Raw genomic sequence first — 21525 nt, 5'->3', positions numbered from 1 at the left:
AAATCACTGAAGCTTACCAAACTAGCTTTGGACATTATGAGCACTTAGCCAAAGGCTTCTTTTCTTCTGAACTTCTCATCATTAAGAACCAGGGGGGAAACCCATGGCCAAGAATAACTTGTCATAAATGGGATACAGGACTCCTTGATCGTTCCAAAAGGTTCTCAGGGGGACTATGACAATATGCTGAGCAAACTGCTGCTGAAATCACTGTGGAATTTATTTGGGGGCACACCCCTCTTTCCCTTCTATTTGTGATTGTAAAGTATTCACTGGAGAATTTTAAAAATAATGTAAGTTTTCATGTTGCTCCATTTGACTAATAATGTAAACACACCCACAACATCCACATCTCTGGTGCACTGAATGCCACTTTCCTCTAGGACAGAAACAGAACAAGTACATTATACAAAAGATTTGGGTTAACCAGCTCTCTGTACAGCATGCACTATTTTTCATTGTCTTCCGTTGTCCCTTTCCTTCTCCTTCGAATAAGCTTTTAATCCAAATAAACACTACAATAAAAATAGACACCCTACCACATAATGGGAAATACGAAATTTAACACATTAAAGGAAAAGAGGGCGGAATTCAATAAATCTGGTAGGTAACAGTTGAATCAACAGTTGTTATTCATGACAGCTTAATGGTATTTACATGTTTAGAAGCATATTCCATGCATTTCAGACGCTGACCAGAAAACATAAGATTGGATAGTTCCTAAAATTGTCCAGCCAGCCTGGCCTTTGGAAGTTCTATCCAAAGTACTTTTCGCAACTTCTGCTGAGATCACACAATGGGAAAGACCGAACCCTTCATTTCCAGAAGTGGACTTCTTAAGAGGCTTCTAGCTGACCACGGTTGCAAGCAGGTCACTAGCCTAGATTGCCCTTTTGTTCTTTTAACAATATCTCTAAAAAACAAATATTGTGAACTGCCTAATGAAAACCTGAAAACAGTTTCTTTCATTTGAGATTTATCTATATGCCTGAGTTTTCTATTTGGATAGGACTGTCCATATTCTTTAGGTTTGGATGTAACTTGCATCAATATTGAAAGCTTTTTAGGTGTTGTTATGTCTTCAAGTCAACTCTAACTTACGGTTTTGAAGACAAGATGTATTCAGGGGAGGTTTATTTATTTATTTATTTTATGCCTGGTTCTCTGTCATGAGGGACCCAAAGCAGCTTACCACTGCCTTCTTTTGAATATAACCTATAGTGAGTGACCTGTATTCCCTGGTGGCTTCCCTTTCAAGTAGTAACCAGGTCTAACCCTGCTTAGCTGCTAAGATCAGACATTATCTGGGTGCCTTCAAAAAGTTTAGGCTTGCTAAAAACAAGAGATTACAGAATTTTAAAATGAACCCCTTTTTTCTGTTGCCACACCTCTGACATAAATGACTTGGCAGATCAATATAAACAATATCTTTATTCCAAAGAGGTTCGATCTACAAATGTAAGAACCACCACAATGGATCAGACCAAAACCTCTTTTTATTTATGTGGTGAACAACCATTGCCAATGGTAAACCCACAAGGAGGACATTGTAGCACATTCCTGTGCTGACCCACAACTACAGAAAGAGACAAAATGTCTCTTGGCATTGAAGCCTATATAGAATCATCTTGGGTAGCATTCACCGGTAACCTTCATCCTCCAAGGAGTTGTCCAATGCCCAGTTAAACGCCATCTAAGCTGGCAGCCATCACTTCTTGTGGCAGAGAACACTGTAGTTTATTACATGATGTGTGAAGAACTTGTTTCTGTTATACGCCCTCAATCTCTCATTATTCACAAACACATTGAGGTTCACTAAAGAGCATCCTTTCTGAGGTAGCCATTTCCAGGCAGAACAAAGAGGGGGTATCCAAACAAAAATAATGTTTAATTCTAGTAGCCACACAGTGACACAGTCCGGGGACTCTTTCAAACACCACCTGCAGCCTTCCTGCATAGCAAACTCTCCATTTTCACAGCCAGTGTATTGAAGGCCCCTCCCCACCAATCAGTGCCACTCTTGAGTTGTCCCTGGAGTTCCATCAAGGGGTTTTGGGTAGTTAATTTATTGCCACGTATGTAGCCATTTATGCTGCTTTGTTACTCCTGCCTTAGCAAAACACGGGGGCTCCACAGGTAATTAATAGACAACATTGCTAATCCTATTGGGAGATGATTAGCAATTAAAACCCCTAATTAAGTCTATGCATAATTCACTGAAATTACATCGCTGTGTACACAATGGAGAGGTTTCCCTCGCCTTTGACAAATACACACTGATATCTTTATTACTCATTCAAGTCACTGCAGCCTAGGATCTGGTCTATTGCCCACAAGGGATGCTGAACTTCGGATTTTATTCCTCTTGTGTAGAGCTTCATCCTGCCACTCCCTGCCATAACAAGAAACTTGCTGCCTTGGGGGGAGCAGTTCTACTAAAACGCCTAGAGGAAAAGCCACACAGCTCTTTTGAAACAGGCACAGCAATGCCCCCTCCTGGCTTGAACTTATATTTGGAAGGTGCCAAAAGAGAAGTTCATGAAAGCAATTTACCAAAAAAAAAAAAAAAAGGAAAATCCCACTCCATACCATGCCATCAAAGGTCAAAAGATAGTACTTTCTCAGGCTCATTCCAGACAAAGTTGAAGAAATGAGGCACCACTTGCTAGTGACTATACAGATCTTAAAAGAGAAATCAAACACCTGGGTTTTACATGTTACACCTTGCTTAGACAGGCACAGGTACTGTGAGTGTATAACTGTGAGTGTATAAAGAGAGTGTATAACTTTTATAAACTATAATGCATAAAAGCACACATTTCCTGTGCCACTGCACAAATTCTCCATGTGTGTTTATCCCCAAAAAACATGAAAATGTTTTGTGATGCTTTTTTCCTGCACCAAATTAAGATGCATGATTAAAAAGTGTGGGCGGCCTTCACTTTGTGTTGTACGGACTTTACTGGACTAAGCCCTGTGTAAGTATTAAGTGGCATGATCTCCTCAAACACTGCCCTCTTGTGGTGTCCATCTGCTATATTATGTATACCGTGAAAGATCGTGCTCATCTGCTTATGGTTGCTAAGAGGAAGGGAAGAGTGGTCATACAAGAGCATTCAAAAAGATGGATCCGTATTTTTTAAAAAATACTACAAGCAGGAAATCAGCACATCAGGAGATGCCTTTCCTCATAATCTGCTAGTTCCTCTTCTCCCTTTTTTGGCTCGTGTGGTGGTAGTGAAATCACATTAAACAAAAGCCAAAATGGCATCTGCCCCCCCCCCCCAAAAAACATAATTCATTCTACTATCTCAGACTTCATTCTACAGCACATATGTATAAATTAAACCTATGCAAATGCTCACGCACATTCCTATGAGGGAAGAGAAACAAGTTCATGAAAACCTTAAGGAAAAGATCTAGGAAGAATGCATCCCGGCACCTGTTAGCAGGATCTCATTGAGCCCCCGAGTAGAACTTTTCTCAGGACTGCTATCAAAATTCACCTATCTGGCCCCTTGATGCCACATACTACACATCCAATGGAGGTGTCCAATGTGGGATCTGTCTTAGATTATAGGATCCATTTCTGGTTTTGCTTGGGCACTCAAGGAGTCTCTTGCCCCTCTTGGGTTCTATTAGTTTTGGATGGTGAAATAGTCATTCCCTAAAAACCTACTCTAGAGAACTGGGTGATCCTCTGGAGTAGGTTTCCTGCGCTATGGAAGCTAGATGGGAAGATGTGCCTCTATTGGTGGAAATAGTGGAATCGATCCAAAGTACTAGATCTTGGCCTAGGTATTTGTACTATCAGACCTTGAGTCTCACACAAATCCAGTGATTGGATTTTACAACTGCTTTCTTGCTGTGATCAAGATTTTGGCCCTTCTTAATGAGTAATCTGTCTGTAGCCACTCCTGCTGAAGCAGTATTGGTTGTTATGCTAACACCTTCTGTAAGTCTTTTGTGTAGTTTTTTGTTAAGGATTTATTTATTGTGATATATCACTCAGATATTGGTAACATAAGCAATGCATACATATTATTGAATGGACAAAGAGTAGGTCTACAGGCCCAAATATAATTAAGAAGCTAAAAATGAGGGACAAAAAGCAAAACATGCCAACTGAGAAGGAGACACTGTTTTGCACTCTTTTCCATCACTGTATTGGGAAGAGGAATTGGCTCTTGTACCAAAACGGGCCCCTGAACCCCTAAATTGGGATTGGGACCACAAATGGGCTTTTCTTCTCATTGCATTCTGCTTTGCTCATCAAGGTCGTTGCGAACAGTAGAAATACCTGAGCAAACTTGTTAAAGAGGCAGCGTGGAAGGTGGCCTGAGCACTGAAGGTCAAGTGTGCCCTTATGCATATTCACAGCTGCCTGCAGGATCGATTGGGTTTTAATTGTTTTTCCTGGGGTTTTGGAAGGAAGTGCCAGGGGCATTGATCAGCCCTTGACGAAGCCACTCACACTTGGGGTCTCACACAGACTGTCACTTTGCTACAGGCAGACGGAAATGAAGGAGCTAAGAATGAGAGACAGAAAGCAAAACATGCCACTTGAGAAGGGGCGGCTGCCCCAGCCTGTGCAGAGAGGAAAGCTGGGAGGGGAGGAATGAGCTGTACTCAGAGACGTGTGACCAGTGAATTGTATTTGAAAATAAAGTTTTTAATTAAAATGGGCAATTCTGAGCCGCCTGCTGGCAGCGGCCAAGCAATCAGGAGACAGGAGCATGGCTGTTTAATATTTAAACACAACGTTTAATCTTTAAACAGGAAAGTTCTTCTTCTGACTGTTAAAGCCTCTATTAAAACAGGATGGAAAGGGCTTCAGAGCAGCTGCCATCGGGGCTTCCAAGACCATCTAAGGGGTAAGACTGATGAAAGGGGAACATGCAAAAAGAAAAAAAGGTCTCTCCAACTACACATCCCATTGCAGGAAATCCCCTCTACCATGGATAGAGGAGGGAATCCATAACCAGGTTGCATAAAAGGGCCCGGGGACAATCAGAAATGAATACACCTGCCCCAAGGCCCTTGCTTTGCTTCAGGCAAGAGAACTGGGATGTCATAAAAAGCAGCAAATGGTTATTTAATCTGTTAATAGTGTGCCTTTATTGCTTGAGGTGGAAGAAATCATTTGGGCAGCTTTTTGTCTCCTGTTTCAAATAAGGTTTTCTGTCTTCTGTGTTGGTTTTGGATATAAGGCAAATCAGTATGTGTAATGAGGGGTGACATCTGCTTCTCTGGCTCAGACAGCAAAATATCTTGGACCCAAATAACAGAAACCACTAATAACAGGTAAGGTTTCAGATCTAAGTGAAAGCAACTCTCATAACTATACTGTAAATCTGAAAATATATATTCTCTCTCTCTACCTCTCTGTCTCCCCCCAACACACACACACACACAACACAAAACACACATGGATATATTGATAAATCTTTCTTTCTGCTGCTCTACAAACACATGGCCATACTCAAAATTAATAGTAACAATCCTTAGGAGGAAAAAAACTATCATAGGGATATGAGGAAAGCCTTAAAAATTCCACAGGAAAATACAGACTGGCCTGATGTCCATTCCAACTCCATTTCTACCAATAGTGTGGAAGAGTGTACATGCATGTTAGGCAAATACAAGACACGTTTCTTCGTTCCAGTTCTGTTTCATAAACACTTCTATCAGAATTATAAATGGAAAAGTGTCTACCCTACATTTCACAAATTCATTTATCCATTACACAGCCTCACAGATGAAATAGGGTAGTATGCGGGTGATGCTATGTGGATACTGTGCCTAACAAATGACTCTTCCCACAAACCATTTTTGTTTTGGTAGAAGGAATAGATACTCAAATTTGCAATGCCACATTTACATGCCATGAGGGTATGTGATTGTGGCCCCTGTTCAGAAAAGGGAAAGTCAGTCACGGCGATTGTGTACTGTACTGACAATAGGAAAATTGTTCTATACATTCATTAGCCATTGCCCAATACTTTCTCAATAGCTCTGGGAGGCAGCATAGCCTCACCAAACACTCTACAAAATGAGCATTTGGATTTAGTCTTCGGCATTACATGAACAACCCAGCCACAAAGATAGTTCAAGAGGAATCTTCTGTCAAAAAGACATTTTGGTTTGCCTAGGTAATATACTTATAGATCATCAGTGCAAAATATTTAAGAACAACCACAAAAGTGACTGACTTCTATTATTTATATCACTCTTATTCAAATTGGTAGTTTAGGAACCGGTTCCATACATGAAACCTCTGTTGTGAGGCCACAGTAGGTTTAAACAATTGTTTTGACATCCATATACTGGTTCCTCTGTGTGTGTGTTTGTGTATCCCTTCAAATAACCTGTAAACCTATGGTAATTCAATGGATTTCACGGGGTTTTCACAAGCAAAGAACACCCAGATGGTTTTGCTTGTTCCTTCATCTGAAATATAGCCAAAAACATCTGGCATTTGATGGTGGCCCCTTTACCCAAGCACTAACCTTGCTTAGCTTCCAAAAGCAGAGATTATTTAGGCTGCTACTAGCACATTGGGAGGGGGGCACCCTGCAGCCATTTATATTATCCAAGCATCCTGCACGGTTATGACAATAGTATTTGCAAATGACCTCCTTGTTTTTGGGGCTTTTTAAGAATGACATAGTTTCTCTTTAATGCTAGCTATAGTTTTGAAACTATCTGGATGCAATACAGCAGTATCAGATGTGTATGTGCTTTGTGTGTATCACATACACAACATTGCATTTCTTCATTATTGCATGGTGAGGATCAGAGTTTCTTCCACATTGTCAATGACTAAATTGAAAATAGATTGATGCATGCACCAATATTCATGGAAATCAAAGACTGCTCACCATTTTTCTAAAGAGAATTTTAAATAAGAGTACTCTAATTCACACTGTGATTCTAAAAGAAAATCAAATAGTAAACTGTTAAATCCAGAAAAAAAGAGCTCACAGTAAAAACAAACACCATGGTATCACCACTGTTTTGCCTCTATGGTCCTCCTTACGCTGTTGTATCCAGGGAGTACACCTCTCTAGCTTCCATTCTACATTCCTAATCCAAATGTGACAACCATCCACATTATTTTGCCCATTACCATCTACTGAGCCATCAGAAGTTCAGTTTATTCAATAGCCAGCACACTGGAAGGACCTCAAAGCCATATAATCCAACTTGCTGCCCCTACAGAAGATCACCACTTCCTTCAGGACACAGCATGGCATAGAGTAGAAGATGCATCAAAAAAGTATATGCACAGCAAACAGCTGCAAATAAGAGAGGAAAATAAACTGTATGAACAGAGAAAGGCAACCCCTACATTTCCGTAGTATTGTCAGCCAATATGACTTAGAAGAGAATATTTTCCAAGGTTTAAACCAAGCCTTTGCTAAAAAAGCAAAGCTTTCACAAGAAACTTGTAACTACCACTCAAGAGGCCCACACAGTGCACTGTCAGCACTACAAAAAGAAGCACATTAGTTCCTGGATGAAAAGTTGACTAATGGTACCAGTGGACATTTATTAGACCAAGAATTGGATCCCTTAAAAATGACAGAACTATCTCACCACATTTTAAATTTTGTGTAGTAAAAAAAATTACCGTGTAAAGAACAGGACAGGGACATTAGACTTTAATTGCAGAATCTAAAATAACATAATTACAAATCAGAGTTTATTTAGGGATCCCAGCAATACAGATAAAAATGACTTTGGCCTCAACTCTGAACAGGTAATAGTGCAAGCATGCCAACCATAAAAACTTTAAAATCTGCTGAACATAGAATGCCCCAACCTTGCAAGCCTATGGATATGTTTAGAAAGATGACTAAGCCAATGACAGCACTTGCTCTCAAATCTTAGCACAAGGCAGGAGTAGTGTCTGCGACCCCCAATATAAACCCTGCTTCCTTGAACTCATAGTTTTTTCTTCCAATTAAACATCCACTTCACAATAAGCGAGCCATTTAATTTTCCAAAATCATCACTAATTATATTTCACTAAAATTAACTTTATCTTCCCAAATTAATAGGAAGATGGCCTCCAATCAATTTTATCCTAAATTGATATCCAAATCAATTCAACTGCATTTAGTTCTCCATCCATTCATTACCCAACTGCTACATGACACATACTGACTCCTTTCTGCTCTTTTGCTCTTTTTGGCAACCAACCCATCCAAAGGAAATCCAGGACCATTTTATAGCATGGTATTTTGCTTCCCTTCCCAGTTTCTATCTCTTTCTTAGAATTATCACATGCACATCCCACCTTTTCCTCCTATTCTCTGAAGCAACATCCATAGTTATAAAGTAAAGAGGTGTCCTCATCTTTCATTTGCTACTTCTCTTTACATCAGACAGTAGGGTATGCTGCAAAGCAAAATGTGAGTCACCAGTAATGAAATATCATATTTCCTAAGAATGCATTTGGAGAAAACAAAGATGGCAGACAGGTCAAGTTTCTTCTTCTAGTGCATCAAGCCACTTGTCCAAAGATGTGAAAATCTGGAAGGGGCAGGTAATCTCACGGGTATGGCAGGAGAGCACTACACTGAGGAAGGCAGATAAGATGAAACACCATGAAATCACTTCATTATGTTGTGACCAATGGTTTAAAAATATTTTTATCTCTGCTAAAACATGTAATAAATGGACCAGATGGCCTTTAGATATTAGGGTAATCCTATGTGACTTTATATTTCTACAGAACTGATGCTCCATTATAAGGACACACATCCTACTAGATACTAAATTTAGGGCCATTTACACCATGAAAATATTTGTGGGAAAGTTTCCAAGCTTTCCTTAAAAACTATCAAGTCCTCTTTAACCTGGTGCTCTCTCATTTTTGTCCAGTTACAGCACACATCATTCTCAGCCAAGATGGAAAAATAGCTGTGATGGCCCACAATGATAGGACTTATAACAACACAAATAGAAAGCACCATCTTGGGTAAATGTAACCTGTCATCCTGGTATAATAACCTTACAGCAAGTACTGTTCATTCAGTTGAATCCACATTACAGATAATTTGTCAACTATGAACAAAAGAAAATCAAGAAGATGGGCTGTACCAAAATGAGCTGGTGCAGTGGTTCTCAACTTCTGGGTTCCCAGGTGTTTTGGCCTACAACTCCCAGAAATCCCAGCCAGTTTACCAGCTGTTAGGCTTTCTGGGAATTGAAAGCCAAAACATCTGGGGACCCACTGGTTGAGAACCACTGGCCTAGTGGTACATTGTCATACATGTTTTAAATAAAGTTCAATTGTTTTATTTGGGACAAGGGTCCTACTCATTTTGGATTTATCTTCCAAATCTTTCACAAAGGAAGCTGAATCTAAACTGGAACTACCGAGGATGGACTCTTCTCTTGTAATGATTATTTCTTCTGCACACATTTTTCAGAACTAGTACCAAACTATAAGAGATTAATAGTAATTAATAGTATGACGTGCAGGATTAGAATATACAGTAGACTAGCATTCTCTTGATTGAAATTCTGAAGCTATGTTTTTAACCAGCAAAGAAAGTAGCCATTGTGACAACATTAAAAAGAAAATTTGGAAACAACCTCAGTGCCCACTTTCTGGAATGGTGGCGAACTTTATGCCTATAACAGGATTTTTCATACAATCAACCCATCTCAAAAGGTAGATACATCCATGCCCAGAGATAAACATACCTAGTTCTATCGTGTCCTTTTTAAGCAGTTTAGGCAGAGGTGCTCTTATATTCACAGCCTTTCAAGTATTTTTAAATCACTTACAAAAGAAGGATTAAACTATCAGAAATTTCATTTAATAGGACAAATAAAGAAATAACAATACACTCTATCAGAGCCAAGAAGGCAGGTTTGATTTTTTTTTTAAAAAAAATAGGATAGGAAAAAAGGAAGAGAGGGATAAAAAAAGGATAATGTGTGTTTACTCAAGCAAAGAAAAAAATATTTAAGTGATGTAGGGGAGAAGATTGCAGTAACTAGTGAAGAATAACATCGTCTGCTTTGCTGTCAAATCACACAAAAATTTCAGTAATAGATTCTCATTCTGACACTCAATTCAATTCGAAGGTGATCCTGCTTTATCCCAACACATCAAATATTAAACACTCGTATTAGCCAGGGTGCTGTCGCCTTCCCCGGCTTAGAGACACAGCGTAGGAGGAGGAGGAGGGAAAAGAGGGGGGAAACCTTCTTTCCTTCACTCACTATAATATTCTCAATGTTATCTAAACATGCCTTCATACACTAGGCTTCTTATCAATTCTATTTGGGGGAGGCAGGGGTACTTAAAATGGTATTAGTTGTGGGGGGCTGTATTATTCTGATTTCCAAAAGCTTTTCAATTTTGTGTGGAAAAAGCTTAAGAGGAAGCGGTAAAGGGAGGGGAAAGGGGGGCAAGGAGGAGAGCTGGAGCAGGAGAGCGAGAGAAAGTCTAAGAAAGGGAAAAAGCAGCCAGCAGCTCTCGTTTGACGGATGCCTTTCAACAAGGGCAGTCTAGCTTGTCAAAGCCCAGGCTGGAGATGAATTGGCATATCTATTCAGCCTGCCTCTGGATGTCATGCAATACAGTTTCATATTCCAAGATAAGGCATGATAAGCAATTGCTGCCCTGACACCAGCTCCATCCGTCCCTTGCCTTCCTGAGCACATGAGTGTGTACCACATCCCGCCGCTCAGCTGCTAATAAGAGGCACTCCGCTCAGATCAAATGCTTTGGCAAAAGGGACCTGAGAACGTCCCCCAGAAACTCTGGACACAATAACATTCTATTAAGCTGCTGATGTTTAATTACTTACTTTCATAGGTATAGATAATGCTAATCATGTATATGATGCACAAGTACAAATACTGTAGGAAACTGTTCCACCCAATGTGGTGCACAAACAGAAATTCATGTTATCACTCTACAAGTTATTCAAGCTGCAAACATTCAGAGGAATTCCATGCTCAGATTACAACCCAAATGGACTGAAAAAGTTAGAATGGAAATTCTGGAATATAACAGGAATAGTGATAAAGAAGGACAAGGATGTATCCTGACTAAAATTCCTATGGCAAAGAGAAAAAAATTATGACAACCTTGTAAGTAGCAGTTAAGAGAATAAAAACACCGGCAGGACTGGGTCTCTCACATTAAAAAAGAAAAAGTTAAAAGCATGTAGAGTCAAGTTTGGATTGAAGATGTGATTGTTTTCTAAGGAGCGAATCCTTCACGTGCTATAGAATTGTGCCATATCTAAATTTCCTCAGAGGTGCTATTTGTCCCATGGGAAGAAATATATACAACTTAGGTATCCCTTGCCCAAAATACTTAAGACCAGAACTGTTTCATATTTTGCTTTAGAATATTTATATATCTTCAAGTATTCTAAATATTCATAAATACAGGGGATGAATATATGTATATTTGAAGAATAAACCAATTTTGTGTTTATGTCTGGATCTAATATAATTATATTATATAATAAGATATATTGGAGATAGGATCCAAATCTAAACACAAAATTGCTTAATATCTAGCATATATAAAGATCCTGAAGGTAATTATGTGCACAATATTTTTAATTGTGTACATGGAATCATCAGAAAGCAAAGGTGTTACTATCTTAGTTTCCCATGTTGACAATTTTGGATTACACTGAATATCGGAATTCCAAATAAGAGATACTCAAGCTGTATGAATGCATCTAACACCTGTTTTGCTTTACAGCATAAATATCAAGTTGCGATTTATATCAGGCAATGAGCAGGAGGGAAAGGGTTAACAGCCTCACTCAAAGATTCTCTCCCATATAATTATTTTTAACTTTTTTGTAACATACAGAATTCGGCTTTTGATGCTTTAACCAGCAATATCATTTCTCCAACGGAAATGAGCCAGTATCCAGATCGAGGGTCATTAAAAAAAACAATCCACCTGGTTACTGTGATAAAGGGAAGTGTGTGACCAGTGGACAGAACACATAAGTAGCTTTCTTTCCACAGTATAACTTTATGTGAAGAAGACATTGCAGCTGGGACTGTCTCTATTTTGCCTCAACTCAAATAGTCTGTAGCTTTGTGTCTGGAAGGGAGACAGTGAACTCCTGACTCTATCTTCCACAGTATACTCTTGTTTAAAACTAATGAAAGGAAGGGAAAGAACAAATATCCCGACTTTAAAAAAATATTAGGCTGACTGTATGGGTGGCTTTCAAAGTTCCAGTGTAATGGCACAGATACATTCACTAACATCACCTGCTTCATATGAAATTTTGAGGAAAATCTTCATGTAGAGGATGACAATAGCTTGGGTCATTCTTTAGTATCTACCTATGGCACTGAATCCACATAGTTAAGCAATGGTATTCCCCATAGTCACCTACGGATGTGAGAGCTGGACCATAGGGAAGGCTGAGCGAAGGAAGATAGATGCTTTTGAACGGTGGTGTTGGAGGAAAGTTCTGAGAGTGCCTTGGACTGCGAGAAGATCCAACCAGTCCATATTTCAGGAAATAAAGCCCGACTGCTCATTAGAGGGAATGAGATTAGAAACAAAGTTGAAGTACTTTGGCCACATCGTGAGGAGACAGGGAAGCTTAGAGAAGACAATTATACTGGGGGGAAAGGTAGGAAAAAGGAAAAGGGGCCGACTAAGGGCAAGATGGATGGATGGCATGCACGAAGTGACTGGCTTAACTCTGAAGGAACTGGAGGAGGTGACGGCTGAGAGGGAGCTCTGGTGGCGGCTGGTCCATGAGGTCACGAAGAGTCAGGAACGACTGAACGAATGAACAACAAATGGCACTGGATGTATGACTTACTTAAAAAATAAGAGAAAAAACTTTTAAGTGTCTAATACAGGGGTCCCCAAACTAAGGCCCGCGGGCCACTTCCGGCCCGCCAAGGGCCCTGATCCGGCCCGCGGAGGAGGAGCGCCCCCCCCCCACACAGTGCCCCTCCATTGGCTGGCTCAGCTATCTGTTAGGCCCGATGGACAGTGTGAGCCAGCCAAGGGAGGCACCTCCCTTGGCTGGCTCAAGCTGTCCATCGGGCCTGAGCCAGGCAAGGGAGCCTGAGCCAGCCAAGGGAGGCTGCTCCGCGTGGTCTACTTGCGCGTAAAGCACCTCGCGAGGTGATTTACACACAAGTAGACCACGCGGAGCAGCCTCCCTTACTCGCAAGTAAGCCGCGCGGGCCTGCTCCTCCCTTGGCAGGCTCACGCTGTCCATTGGGCCTGATGGACAGCCTGAGCCAGCCAAGGGAGGCTGCTCCGCGTGGTCTACTTGCGCGTAAAGCACCTCGCGAGGTGCTTTACTCGCAAGTAAGCCGCGCGGGCCTGCTCCTCCCTTGGCAGGCTCACGCTGTCCAAGCGAGGCTGCCCTGGTGCTCCAGGCAGTCATGCTGGCCACATGACCTTGGAGGTGTCTACGGACAACGCTGGCTCTTCGACTTAGAAATCCAGATGAGCACCACACCCCAGAGTCAGGCACGACTGGACTTCATGTCAGAGGAAAACCTTTAACCAGGAAAATCCTGGAAGATCCAGGGTAGGAGAAAGAACTCTTGTCTGTTGGAGGTAGGTATGAATGTTTCAATTGGCCATCTTGATTGCCATTTCATAGCCTGACAGTTTTTAGGGAGAATCCTTTGTTGAGAGGTGATTAGCTGGCCCTGATTGATTCTTGTCTGGAGTTCCCCTGTGTTTGAGTGTTGTTATTTATTTACAGTTATAATTTTAGATTTTGTTCACTCTAGAAATAGGAAGATTTCCCATTCTCTGCTCCTGGAATTACTGCCTAAAGAGGGCTAGAAAGAACCCCTTCTAAGGGTCCTTCCACACAGCAAAATAAGATATGTGCAATGTGCATAGGAATTTTTTAATTGATTTTTTTTAAAAAACTATAGTCCGGCCCTCCATCGGTCTGAGGGACAGTAAACTGGCCCCCGGTTTAAAAAGTTTGAGGACCCCTGGTCTAATACTTCCACTGCTACTGGGGGTTATCAATTCATTAAGATTTAAAAGTGCAAAATATTTTAAAATGCCATTTTTATTTATTTCTCTCCTGAAATGAATGTTAAGGGCATGTTTTTTGACTTCTCTTGATAGCTCACACCCACCTATGGAAAGAATGAGCATCTCATATAATCTTAAAACTCCAGAGGCAAAAAAAAAATGTAAATTCAGACAAACAAACACTAAGAGAAGGTTCAGAATTGGCTTACCATTTTATTTTAAGTATCTACCTGGAAAATGCCAGTGTTTGTGTATATGGGATTGAATTAAATGCCATATGTGCTATTAAAAGCAGATAATTGCAGGGTTTTTAAAAGAGCATATACTTTTAACAGCCTACAATTAAACTGCTACATTAAAATATTAAGAACATTGTTGACCCAATATGTAAACTGATTCATGTGATTTGTATATATACAGCTAGCCTGAAGAACCACAGGACAGATTGCTAAGAAAGGGAGACCCTGCCATGTAATTTAGGCACTGCCAGGGCAATATATCTGATGAAAGCATACAGCATTCTCTCCGGGGCTATGGGTTCTCAACAGTTCGTTGAATTTGAATCACTCTTTATTAGGAGTCAGCTGATGATCTAGACTAATACACTGAGCCTGAGAACTGCTTCAGGTCACTAGGAAAGATGCAAGTCTGATTACTGATCTAGAACACTGGCCACCTACAACTTGTTAGCTGTAAAATACAGCTTTTGATCAGAACTTTTGACTTTCTATCAAAGCAGTAAGATTTCTATTTTGATCATCAATATCCACAAGATTTTAAACATGTAGGCTCTTTATATTAAGATTTCAAACAGCAAAGTAGAATGTGCCTAAAGCTTTCAATGGTACAGGATGCTCTTACAACCCACAGTAGGCCGTCTCTACATAGTTCTAGGCATTTTCTTCTAATCACTTTAAACGCCACCCCTCTTGCTTTTCCCCCACTACTCATGTTTTCATTTCCCATAGAATTAGTATGCATGGAGAGCAACAGTGCTCAAATTTCATGCACCTGCCCACTATGTGCATGGGGAGGTGTAGGGCCCCACCACCACTTCTCATATCTTCAATTCCCATAGGATTGCCATGCATTGGATTGCCATGCATAGGATTGCCATGCCATGCAGCTAATCGTGTGCTCAAATTCTTTGGACCCTCACGCCATACACAGAGGGAGCTATAGAGCCCCGCCACTCTGAAGATTCTGCCTTTGCCATCCAATTCTCAGGGGATGTCCTGGAAAACATGACATCTAGGGAGCATGCACCTTCTTTCCTAGTAGAAATCTTACACCTGTTAGCCAACTACAAGCAGAATACCTCATGCTTCTTATTTCTCAACAAAATTGCTAAGATTCTTGTGGCAGTGGAAACTTCAGTGGTGACTACATGAAACCTCCAATGGGTTCTTGGAACTAAAGGAGCAATGTATATCCTGGCCCCACAAAGACTTTAATATGATTTTGTGTTTAGGATTTGCCAAGAAACCATCACATTAGAGAGGCAGATTCAGCACAAATTCCACTCAGTGAACTTCTTAGTTACATCCAGTTTTACAAGTATTAAAATATACTTATTCACCTGTAGCTTAAATAGGTACAGTCTTGAATGGTCTCTACTCATTCTGAGAAAAGTCTGGAATGGTTTCAAAAGAGAGGGTATTATATGCTAAGCTCTTTTTTGAAACTTATACAGTGCCTAAAAGTTTTTTCTAGGTGTCACAGTACAGACTACACGAGCAATCCAAAATTCTCAGCCTAAGAAAGAGAATCTCAATGGAAGTTACTTTGATACTGCTGCTGCAAATCGATATGGAATTTGTTGTCTGTCTTTTACTGCCCTTTATCTAACTAGCAACAGAAGTAACATCTGAGACAAAATTTTGACCAGTGACTCTAACACTGTCATTTGCAGTGCTGGCATGAAATCTTACATATAACTATGGAATACTACAGCACTACGTGAAACTAGAATAATATCTACTTTACAAGCACACACATATATTTTATATTCAATAGATAATAATTATATAATATTTTACACGCTTAAAGAAGAAAAAATCCAAATAGTCTGTCAACTCAAAATGTGGAGTATCAAATTGAGATAAGAAAAACAATGGTCTAAAGCTATTAAACTCTAGTTAGCATAAAGTACCTCTTTTAAAAAAATGCGATAACAGATTTAAAAAATGCATATGCTGTCATAATTTCACAACGTAAAAGAATTTCTATGCCAATTACTTTGTTTCACTACTGTTACTATGGGGAAAGGATTGGATTGAACTAAGTTCTGCCTTCCATAAAAAAACAGGGTTACTTTTTTGCAAAGGGGCCTGGATCCAGAAGAGCTTTTCTGATAATGGATAGTGGAATGTTCACATGCAGCCCATAGTGTCACCCATTTATCCACTATTTGGGAAGACCACCCCCACCCCCACTCCTCCAAAGCATTACTTAGGGGAACACAGAAGCTCTTGACACTACAGAAAAAGCAAATGTTGTCTCCCCACAGTTGCATTCTAAATACAATTGGCACTCCTCTATGTCCATTCCCAGATCCAACTCATTGGCAAGAAGGGAACAGGAGGTAATTCTCTAGCACGTCCACTTTCTTTAACAAAATCAACCAAAATTAGATGTGAAAGACAAAGCAAAGGGAATTGCAATTTCCCAGTTAAAGAATGAAGTCAACTAAAACCATTGCCATACTGTAGACAAGGATTCACAACAACAAATATCAGATTTGAAACATACCCAGTACCTTCTAAAGAAAACTTCTAGAGGGTAGTCATATCTTGTTGTCTTGTGCCACAATACACTCATAGTCTTACAATGCATGAAAGACTAATGGATTTACTATTATATAAGCTTCAATACTGTAGCGTAAGGCTCATACACATGACGTGGCCTGTAGTCCACAAAACATCATATCACAACATAGTCTTCAAAGCATCATAAGATTCTTTGTTGTCTTCACATTTTATCACTCAGATGTGTCCTCTCCCATAGTGCACATGAACATATTTAGTCATTTAATCCCTGTTAAGAAAAGGGTTGATATCAAAAGGTTGAATCCTCCAGCTAAGTTATATTTTTCAACGTAGAAAGAACACACATATAAACACACCCTTTTTTAATTTGCATGCGCAAGGGAAGCAGGTGCCCACATTCCTGTAAGTACTCCCATCTCTCATTTTCCCCCTGCCTCCACTACCTTCCTTGGATCCTGCCCCATTAGTTTAGTGCCCAGCCATCTGCGACGTCTCCTGTAATGCTCTCCCCCCTGTGTATCAGGGAGCTTTTCCATTAGCGCCTTTAATATTCTGACACCTTAGCACAGGCTGCTATTACATTCAAACACGGATCGCCCTGTGAAATTACATTGCCAGGCTTGCTAAAATGGAATTGGGTATAATCAGGCTGCTCCATGCGCTGTCAGTCCCATCACAAATGCAACGCAAAGCAGGCTTATGGATGGGCTTAGCAGCTGCTACAAGTGTATTTTTTAATAGATGAAGTATCCCTTATTTAAAAGCATTTCCTTAAGAAGAAGGGGGAAGATACGCATACACGTCGTGGAAAAGACAAATCAAAAGCTGCGTCGGCATGCTACCAATACCTCTGGTCTCTTAAAAAACTGTTATTTACTACAGGGCTATCTGTTTATCTATAACTATATCACATATACAGCGAGAGGGAGGGAGAGATAAAGGTAGTTAAATAGACAGCCAGTGAGATATGTGCCACCAGGAATTAATAGCTAAATAAAAAGCCCCATTATTTACTCCAAGGAGGAGGGAGTCTAGGGCGATCTTACAGGTGTCTCACTCATGTGCTGCTTCTTTATGAGAATCCAGTTAGTAATAGCAACTAGATACAGCCTACGAATAATACTACTGCAGATTTGCATGCTGCAAGGTTCACACAAGCAGGTTAACCAAATGAACAACCCAATATTATTTTCTTTATAAAAAGATCTACCACCATGTGATTCAAGCAGAAACTTAGATCAGGCAGGCTCAGGATATTCCGGTTGTAAATGGCCAACTAGAATTCAGGAAGTAGGCATTAAAGATCAAGAATAAAAACATAAAGAATAACCACTTCATTCGCAAAGAAGTTCAATAAATGAACCAAAGTTCCACTGAATTAAAACAGAACAAAACAAAACAAAAGTAGCATCAAGGGCAGTGTTTCTCAAATTGTACTCCTCCAAGTGTTTTTGGAGTTCAGCTCCCACAAATCTCAGCCAGCTTACCAGCTGTTAGGAATTGTGGGAGCTGAAGTCCAAAACATCTGGAAGAACACAGTTTGAGAAACTCTGATCTAGGGAATTACCTAAAACAAGAATGCAAACTGCTGAGGGCTGGGGAGCTGCACTGGCCTCCCGTGAGTCCACGTTCTGTGTCCCAGTTTGTTTTTCAAATAATAGTAGAAAGTCCCATCCAACCTTGCACTTGTCAGGGACCATTAGAGAATCCAGACAAGACAGAGGTCCTACTGGTCAGTCATAGGGCCGAACAGGGCATAGGGTTACAGCCTGTGTTAGATGGGATTACATTCCCCCTGAAGACGCAGGTTCGCAGCTTGAGAGTAATACTGGATTCATCGCTGAGCCTGGAACCCCAGGTCTCGACGGTGGCCGGGAGAGCTTTTGCACAATTAAAACTTGTGCGCCAGTTGCGCCCGTACCTTGGGAAGTCTGATCTGGCCACAGTGGTCCACGCTCTTGTTACATCCCAAATAGATGACTGCAACGCACTCTACGTCGGGTTGCCTTTGAAAACTGTTCGGAAACTTCAATTAGTCCAGCGGGCGGCAGCTAGACTACTCACCGGAGCGTCATACAGGGAGCATACCACCCCTCTGTTATGTCAGCTCCACTGGCTACCGATCCAATTCCGAGCACAATTCAAAGTGCTGGTTTTGACCTACAAAACCCTATACGGTTCCGGCCCAGCGTATCTGTCCGAACGCATCTCCTTCTACGTCCCACCTCGGAGTTTAAGATCTTCTGGGGAGGCCCTGCTCTCGGCCCCACCTCTATCACAAGTGAGGTTGGTGGGGACGAGGAGCAGGGCCTTCTCGGTGGTGGCCCCTCACCTGTGAAACTCACTCCCCGGGGAAATTAGGTCATCGACATCCCTCCTCTCTTTTAGAAGGAAATTAAAAACATGGATTTGGGACCAGGCCTTCGGGTAATCTGGCAGATAGACAAAGGACAAGCGACGACTAGAATTGATGGATTGGACAATGTGGAATTGAATTTACGGACTCTGGGAGGGTAAATTTGAGCACTAGATTGGTTTTAGGGACTGTGGTGCACAATGAATTGTTTTAATTGTTTTAATTACTGTTTATATATGTTTTATTTTTACCTTGTTGTTGTGCTGGCATCGAATTGTGCCTTTTGTAAGCTGCCCTGAGTCCCCCCTCGGGGGTTGAGAAGGGCGGGGTAGAAGTGCAAGAAATAAATAAAATAAAATAAATATACCTTGGTGGCCCTCTTAGGCCTCATGTATAAAGTTTGGAGTATTATATACTCAGTACTGCACTGAGGTTGTTGTTGTGTGCCTTCAAGTCACTTATGGTGACTCTAAGGCAAACCCACCCCTGTTTCTAAAATGTATAAATGGCAGTTTCGTGTGTCTTTCTAAGCATCCGTTGGTTGTACACAATAATTCTTATGAACTATTTGTAACAAAAAAAAACTGACTTGAATGTTAATACTTGCAATGATCTGATCATTTTTGTTGTTCTTAATTGCTATTAAGTCACCTTCAACTTACAGCAACTCTATGAATGAGAGATCTTAAGATCCCTAGTTATTAACAATTTGGATCAGATCTTGTGAACACAGGACAATGGCTTCTTGGATTGAATCACACCACCTGTAAGGCTGTTCCTAGTGCCTTCCACTTTACCAAGCATTAAGGTATTTCAGTTAAAGTCATCTCATGATAAATCCAAAACACAGTAGCCCCAGTTTAATCATATTTGGGCTTGGTTTCATCTCAGACCCATTTATTGGTCTTTTTGGCAGTCCATGATATCTGTAGAACTCTCCTCCAGCACAATATTTCAGAAGAATTTATTTTCTTCCAATCAAGATTTCTTCACTGACCAATCTTCTCCATTCCTAAATCCCACAAGGTAGTTGTCTTATCAACTTACCAGAATAGAATAATACAAAGGCCATCAATTTAGGACCTGACTTCCCTAGACATTTACATTTGATTTTTTCTGACTGTACTGTAGGCTTCTTGCTCCATGTTGGCATACATCAGTGTTTAGTGTTATTAGTCTCTCAAGCTTATTTATATTAATTTTCATTTGAACAAAAAATCCTAGAAAAGTTCATTGTAAGGTGACTCAGTAAAAAATATCTTCCCCATTTGGTTTGACCTCTGGGGCATTGAACATAGCAAAGTCTTGTGGCACCTTACAGACTTAACAAATTTTGTTTGGCACAAGCTTTCATTGACTGCTCTCTTTTTAGTACTAGAGACTAACAAAGTCAACGACTTAAATCAAGAAATAGTTTTCTAAGATCTACAGAGACACTCGCTGGAACATCTCAGTAAGCAAGAGTTCAAAAGTTGCAGGCTCAAACCCAGAACCTCAATCAATGGCTGATACCAAATGAGAGACTTCCCCCCTGGGCAAACAGAAGACTGGGCGACTTGGAAGGCGCTGAACAGACTGCGCTCTGGCACCACGAGATGCAGAGCCAGCCTTAAGAAATGGGGTTACAAAGTGGAATCCACAACATGCGAGTGTGGAGAAGAGCAAACCGCTGGCCACCTGCTGCAATGCAACCTGCTACATACGGCAACACCAGAGGCACTCCAAGTGGCCAGATACTGGTCAAAGGACATTTAATCAACTACCAAGTTTGCAAACTTTGTGTTTTTTTATCTATTTGTTTGTTTTGTTCTGTTAGAAATGTAATACAATGGTCTGGTTGCCCCGACACAATAAATAAATAAACAAAGCTATTTAACTTCCTTATACATTTTCTAGGTATTCCTTGTTACCTGACCTCAAGGGTGCATAGGAATCCCTGTTTTATTTTTATTTTTTTTGGGGGGGGGGAGTTTATTCACTTTATACTGCTTATCCAAAATGCTTGAGATCAAAGGTGTTTTAGATTTCAGGGATTTTTTAATACCTGTGTGTGTGTGTGTGTGTGTGTGTGTAAAATAAGGTATCTTGAAGATGTGATCCAAATTGAAACGTGAAATTAATTTGTATTTCATATACACCTTATGTGCATAACCTGCATGATTTTATACAATATTTATGTAATGGTGTGCATAAAATAAAGTTGGTATATTTCTGGTTAAATCCAGACAAGACAGAGGTCCTCCTGGTCAGTCGCAAGGCTGAACAGGGTATAGGGTCGCAACCTGTGCTGGATGGGGTCACACTCCCCTTGAAGGCACAGGTTTGCAGCTTGGGAGTTCTCCTGGATTCATCACTGAGCCTGGAATCCC

The 21525-nt window shown here is 40.6% G+C and overlaps 1 protein-coding gene across 1 annotated transcript in view; it reads right to left on the bottom strand.

The window, feature by feature from the left end:
- The window catches only part of ERI3 (ERI1 exoribonuclease family member 3), a 259579-nt gene that overhangs the window by 91759 nt on the left and 146295 nt on the right, over positions 1 to 21525 (bottom strand). The gene's annotated exons all lie outside the window — the stretch shown is intronic.

Source organism: Anolis sagrei, chromosome 4 (genome assembly GCF_037176765.1).
Source record: "Anolis sagrei isolate rAnoSag1 chromosome 4, rAnoSag1.mat, whole genome shotgun sequence".
Taxonomy (NCBI): Eukaryota; Metazoa; Chordata; class Lepidosauria; order Squamata; family Dactyloidae; genus Anolis; species Anolis sagrei.
This window is presented reverse-complemented; position numbering and strand designations above follow the sequence as displayed.